Below are 7,376 nucleotides of genomic sequence, written 5' to 3'. Positions count from 1 at the left end.
CAGTTTATGTGGGTCAGGAGTCTGAGTATGGCTTAGCTGGGTCCTCTACCAGGCTGCAATCAAGGCACTGGCCAGAGCTCAATTCTTATCCGGAGGCTCAACTGGGGATGGATCTGCTTCCAAGCTCACTCAGGTTGTTGGCAGAATTCGTTCCCTTTTGGTTGTAGAATTGAAGGCTTCAGTTCTGGCTGGCTGTCAGCTGGAGGCTTCCCTTAGCTCTTAGAGGCTTCCAACAGTTCCTTGCCATGTGACCCTCTCCGTAGGCCCCCTTAACAAGATGGCAGCTTGCTTTTCCAAAGTCAGCAATGGAGAAAGAGCATGAATCCACTAGCCAGATGGAATTTTATAATATAATCACAGAAGTTACTTCCCATCACCTTTGCCATGTTCTATCAATTAGAGGCAAGTCACAGTTCTTGCCTACATTCAAGGGGAAGGGAATTATAGAAAGGTGTGAATTCTGGGAGATGAGGATCATAGGGGCCACCTTAAAGTCTGACACCCCTTCTGAGGTACTCAATTCTACCATGATAAGAAAGGTCACTCTCAGGGATTCCAAGACCATCACTCCTTCTGAGGCAGGTTTCTTGCTTCTGCCTATACTGTGATGATTTGATAAGTTCTCTTTCTAAAAAAGAGAAAAATCTCACATATTTAATCTCTCATAGAGCTCTCTCTCTCTCTCTCTCTCTCTCTGTCTCTCTCTCTTTCTCTCTCTCTCGCTCTCTCTCTCTCTCTCTGTGGTAGAGCCTATGACAGATTTCAATGTACTTCAATTGTTTTGGACACCATGTTTCTCTTAGTGAGTCCCAACAACGAATTAGCCTTCTTGGAAATCATGTTACACTGCTGATTTAAATAATATTAAAACAAACTAATTCATCTAGGTCTTCTTGCATTATGAACTGCTGTTCAGTCCTATCTGTTCATTTTTGCACTTTTCAGATCTCAGTGAATTACTTTATGTTTATCCCTATTAAATTTCATTCTGTTAATTTTTTGGACCATATTTTTTTTTACATCTTTTTTGGAGTACAATTGCTTTACAATGGTGTGTTAGTTTCTGCTGTATAACAAATGAATCAGCTATACATATACATATATCCCCATATCTCCTCCCTCTTGCATCTCCCTCCCACCCTTCCTATCCCACCCTTCCAGGTGGTCACAAAGCACCAAGCTAATCTCCCAGGTTTGGACCAGGTTTTAAAAAGATTTTATTTGTTTATTGGTTTTGGATATCCTTTAAACTCTGGGTCATATGCAGGTTTGATAAATGTGTCTTATATGTATCAAGCCAGGTATTTGACTTAAAATGTTGAAAAAGGCAAAGTTAACCAGAGTCTGGAGGGTTGTCACCATGATAGACACTAATAAATTTATGCATTTAACACTGGTGTTGCTTGTTCCCAGTGACTCAACTTAGGTTCTTAGTGATCACCACTTCCTTTTCTAAAGTCTCCAAAACCATCTATTTAATAATCATTTGGTTGAGATGCAATATCAAGTTCACTGGTATATAGTTTCTGGAATCTAAATTTCTCTTCCTTTTGTAAACTGGGATACTATTGTAATGCACAGCCAGATACCCCTTTCAAGATTGAGTAACTCATTTTCCCAGTTGTTGGGATTTGGGGCTGTTGACGATGTACAGCTGAGTCCCTCTCTAGGCATTGCCCTCTGCTAGAGACAGCCACCTCTCCTAAGGTCACCAGTCCTGGGGTGGGGGTGGGGGGCAAGCCCACATTCATCACCTGGTGGAAATGAGTTTACAAAGGCCTGACTCTCTTGCCTCAAGGTAAGACAACCCTGTAAGGCCCTCCAACTCCAGAGCCCACCATGGGACCAACCCAGGTCTTTGTCGTAATTTAATTGCAGTTCAATCTCTCCCTCTGTCCAGTTCTGCTTCCCTTACTCCTCTGTAAGTGTTGGTCCTAAAGGTACACTCTAATGTAAGTCTCAAACTCAGAGTCTGTTTACTGGGGGACCTGACCTGTAGTACCATCTCCATTCTTTTCAGGAGCCTCTCACACCCTCCAAAAGTCTTCTTTCAGACCCCAGGGTATAATTTAAGTTCATTTTATTAGGTAAGCACTCTCAATCTCTCTCTAATTATCTTGTGCTTTTGTCCCTCAATAAATTGTTGGTTACATATTTTGGAGGCTGAAGATACTACTTAATTGTGAAAGAAAAAAAAGTTGAGGCATTTTGCTTTTACCCTGTGACCTACTCACATTCGGCGAGCACTTCCCTGCCTTGTACTTCTTGTTTGGTGCATGACTGATGGAGTCCTTTTTTGTGCTCTTTATACATTCTATGTGCCTTAACTCACTCTGGACCCTGACCCTCCTGACATTGTTCATACTCCCCTCATGCCTTGTAGGCCTCAATAATGACTGATGGTGGACCTATAGGCCACCCACTAAGAGCACCCACTTTATAATTCAGAGGTGAAGTCTGTGCTTTGATACAGAAAAGTGCTATCTTGGTTTTATCACTGCCTTGCTTTTAACTTCTGGCTCATTTACAAAAAGGTTCTTTTTCTCCATCCCCCAAAACCACCCTGCCCAGCCCTGCTTTGGGTAGCAATTTTCCTACAACCAGTGCTTTTGAATAGACTTTTTGTGCCACGTTGTTTCAGACTATAGGAAGCCAGCCTAAGCAGTGTTAATGCATCTTCATGTTTTCCAGTCAAACTTCTAATTGAGTTGATTTCTATGACATTTAAGAGCCACCTACTCAACGTCAAATTTTTTCAAACTTACATTTGCACCTTTGTTTTATGCTGCCACCTAAACAAAACTCAGCACACATCACATTTTTCTTTTAGGAAAAAAAAGAATAACGTTCTGAGAACAAGGGAATGGAACTCCTGCCTCCCATGAAGTCCCAAGTAAAACAGAAGAATGATGGCTGTTAGAATAATAGCTGTATTTATGCTGCTATGAGACATAATATTATCCAGACACATGCAAGCACCACATTTCCATGCATGTAAAGTTTAAGTCATTTCCAGTTAAAGGGGAAATCATTAGTATTGTCTGAACTTCAACAGATTGGCTCAACTTTTCTGGCTCACTACTAAATTCCCAGCACATATCAAACTCCAACTGAAAAGACTTCCTAGGGACTTCCCTGGTGGCTCAATGGTTAATCTGCCTGCTAACTCAGGGGACACGGGTTCAAGCCCTGGTCCAGGAAGATCCCACATGTTGCGGAACAACTAAGCCCATGAGCCACAACTACTGAAGTCCGTGTGCCACAACTACTGAAGCGCATGCACCTAGAGCCTGTGCTCCGCAACAAGAGAAGCCACTGCAATGAGAAGCCTGCGCACTGCAGCAAAGAGTAGCCCCCGCTCACCGCAACTAGAGAAAGCCTGTGCTTAGCAACGAAGACCCAACACAGCCAAAAATCAACCAATTAATTAATTAATTAAAGTAATTGTTAGGCTCTGGAAAATGAAATGTGTACATTAAAAAAAATGAAAACGCTTCCTAATGTGGTGCATGTAAAATGAAATGGACTTGCAGTGGTTTGAGGTCTTGGATCACTGGAATCAGGCACTGAACCAAACTGAGCACACATGGTAATAAGCAAAAGAATGGGAACAGCATCTGAGATCTTCAGGCAAAAAATATTCAAAGAAATTTTCAAGATATGATTAGGGATCTAGCGGCTCTATCACCAGCCACGTGCAAAGGAGAATGTAGAGCAGGGTAGAAGCATTATGCACTAGCTGCCAAAAGGAAGCAGACAGAATTAGCATGACTTCATGTCTTATCTAGTTACTGTGGATTTTTAACTAAAGATTTCCAAAATTAATAGAGTGTAGATGAAGATTCTCTTTGCTCATGGGAGGGATACATCCTTGGAATTATGACTCCAGGACTTTTTAGGGGTGTGACCTTTGGCAAATTTCTTAACCTCTTTGGTCTCAGTTTCTTCCTCTGTAGAGAGCGAATGATACTGATAATTAATTCTAAGATTGTTGTAAGGATTAAATGAGATATGGCATTGGGAGAGCTTAGCAGAGTGCCTGGTTATAAAATAAAAGCCCAATGAATTTTAGCTATAAGTACAATTATGATTATTAAGATATAACATTAATTTTGATGACTTTTCATATGTGGCCTCCCTAATTGGAAATTTATCACCATTAATTAAGGATCAGCAGAGAGAGTCAGTTTCCCCATGAGTGGGCATTGGAAGGACAGGTTAGAGAAAGGGGGGATGCTCATAATGGTGGGTAAGGTCCTGTGTGTTTTATGGGTCTATTGCCATATTTGTGGATCTGGACACTTTTTAACCCCTTTTAGCTAAATTTGGTGGCAAGTGTAGCTGGCTGCCAGCTCTCCTTGGCCCTTACCACCTTAAGTATGACTGAGGCAAAGATCTGACTCTTAATGAGAACACAGCCTCATCAGACTGCAGAGCCCTGCCCAAAGGCTGGGACACTTTTTATTTCATGGGGGCCTTACTTTTGTCAAAAGTTTACCAGCCTTGGGATATGGGGGCTGAGGTACTCATTGCCTCCTTTCTTGAAGGAAAATGGAAGAAAGAAAAAACAGAATCTCAGACTTCAGGTCTCTTTACAGCCTCAACCTTCAGGGATGGTGCCCCTCCCATTGGCAGAAGAGACCTTCATCTACTTCAGAGGCTTCAAACGCAGGTGCCTACAGCAGCCTAGAGCATAAGTGAAATAGACCAGGAGATCTGTAGGGCTTGGGATGACATGAGAGATCAGGTCTCTACAGAAGGCAGCTCCAGTGATGTTAGAGTCTCCATTTTTTCAAGAGAAGTGACAAATCTAGCTTTTTATGTGGAATCTCTTAGTTTTTAAATGTTGGCAAGGATTCAGGTTTTTAAAAACCCCATGTGAGCCAAACAAAATATTTCTATTTGCCAGACATGACCCAAGGATTGCCAGATTGATACCCTCCTCTTCATGGTACAATTTTAGGTTTTTAAGGAGGTTCCTTTTGACCCCAAACATGTCCCCTCCCTTATGCTACAACACTGAAAGTCCAGCAGAGTCTTTCCCTGCTCTAAAACCTTTCCATCAAGATGCAAAGTTACCCTTGTGAAGAGCACATTGAGCACTCATCATTCACTAGCTGCTTAGATAATTCTAGCTCATTGCATCCATTTAGGGAATGGAGGGCCGGGGAAGTTGTAGAGGTGGGTGGGGATAGGGCAGTCCAGTGGAATCAACACCCAGAATTCTTTGCTCTGATGTTCACTAGTTGTTGTAGCCTCAAGGAAATCAGTTCTCTGGCATCCACTTTTCCTTATTTGTGAAAAGGAACTAATAATTGCTACCTCATGGGATTGTGGTGAGGATCAAGTGGAATAAGGCATACCAAATATCCAGCCTAGAGCAGACTGTCCTTAAATAAAAGTTTAATCTGGAGGGAAGAAGGAAAGATGTTCTGTTGCTCAGTGGTGGCCACACGGGATCTCTCAGAAGAGGGGTAAAAAGGGTGGGAAAGCAGGAGGGAATTGTGGGCAATCAGAGCATATCATTCTCTGGCCAGCAGTCCAGCTAGTACAGAGGGGATAATGTACTAAGGGAGAAACAGGCATATGATAATAACCCACAAACGCAGCCTGTTATACTGACCTGTATTCTAAGCTTACACAAGTCTAATTCATCCTTCCCATATTTTTGGCCACCTATGGGTTTATTTTTCTGGATACTCTTTCTTTGACTTCTTCGCTCAAATCAATGTTCCATGCCTGCATTTCTTACTTCTATAACACATAAGTGAGTTGTGAGCCAAATTTTTTGCTTTATGGAAAAAATTAAAACAACAAAACCTCTTATGTTTTGTGCTGTGCAGAACTCAGGAGAAATTTTAGAGAAGAAAATTTGATCAGAAGGAAACCAACTTAAGATGTGTATGGCAGGAGTGTAGGGTTGAGGAAGGAATGGGAGATAAACATAAAACTCCATCAATACGACAAAAGAAAATGACAAGTGAATTGAGTGCTACAGAATCACATGTCAGAAGCCTGACTTGGTAAAAATGTCCTACTGCCATGATACAAATGCCATAGAAAGGCAAGAGAAATTATGTACCATGTACCAAAAACACATTTCCAGATCCTAGTTTCTCTCCCATGCCTTTGCTTAGCTATTCCAACTACAAGGGCCTGAGTTGCCTGTTTTGAGTGTTCCTGGAGGAAGAGATCAGGTTTTATCCAGGAAGCAGACCACAGGAAGACATGTTTCCCAGTTGAGTATTGAAATTTCCAACACCATATACATGTGAATGTGAATGCATATGCACACACATATTCATGCACATGGCCAAAGTGCTTTGGATTTGTGTTACTGTATTTGACAAATCAAAGATGTCGGCAAATCTCCATACTCTGTGTGTTTTCTGTGGTTGGCCTCTTGTCTGAGGCAAAAGATCAGACAGGATGTTAACCAGGGGTCCAGATGTGGCTTTTCAGAAAAACACATTCCTTAGCTTGGCTTCTGTATGTCTTAGTTGCCAAGATCCACTCTTCTGTTTTCAACTCAGCCTAACTGCACCACTCTTACCCCTGCCTCATCTCAAATGGCCACCACAGTGGTTGGTTTTGGTACTGGAACAGAAAGAAGGAAAAGCCTTGAGAATATATGTTTGATTCCACAACAAGCTGGAGAAAATGTGTCAAATGCAATCCACTGCCATATGTCAACTCCTTTCCATATCCAAGTTATTTCTGCAGGGAATATTGTCTAAAACACTCTTATCACTGCATTTGTACAAGTGTGGTTTGGGTCTCTGGAAGAACAGATAATATGTTCAATTTGATCATCTAGAATCTTGGAAAAACGGACCACACTAGCAAGGGACTACCTTAATTTTATTAAACTAGAGCTTTGTTTTGTTTGGAAATTTCAGTATATGAAAACAAAGATAGGCTGGCCCTTTAAGAAACCTGATTCAATCTGGGACAAGACATAGGAATGTGCATTTTATAACAAGCTACCCAGGTGGTTCTGATATACAGAATTCCCTGACCTAACTTTGGGAACCACTGCTCTGTGTCCCTTATGCCAGCAGTTTTCAAATTTTTGGAGCCCAGAATTTCTTTACATTCTCAGAAATTATTTAGAATATCAATGAGTTTGGTTTAAGTGGGTTATATCTATTGATATTTTTTATATTACCATATTTTACCATTTTCCATTTTAATTTTTATATTACCATATTAAAAATTAAAACTGAGAAAATTTAAAATATTTATAAATAATTTTTAAATAATAAACTTTTTTTCTTTTTTTTTTGTGGTACGCGGGCCTCTCACTGTTGTGGCCTCTCCCGCTGCGAAGCACAGGCTCCGGACACGCAGGCTCAGTGGCCACGGCTCACGGGCCC

Source organism: Globicephala melas, chromosome X, assembly GCF_963455315.2.
Source record: "Globicephala melas chromosome X, mGloMel1.2, whole genome shotgun sequence".
Classification (NCBI taxonomy): Eukaryota; Metazoa; Chordata; class Mammalia; order Artiodactyla; family Delphinidae; genus Globicephala; species Globicephala melas.
Note: the sequence above shows the minus strand (reverse complement) of the source record.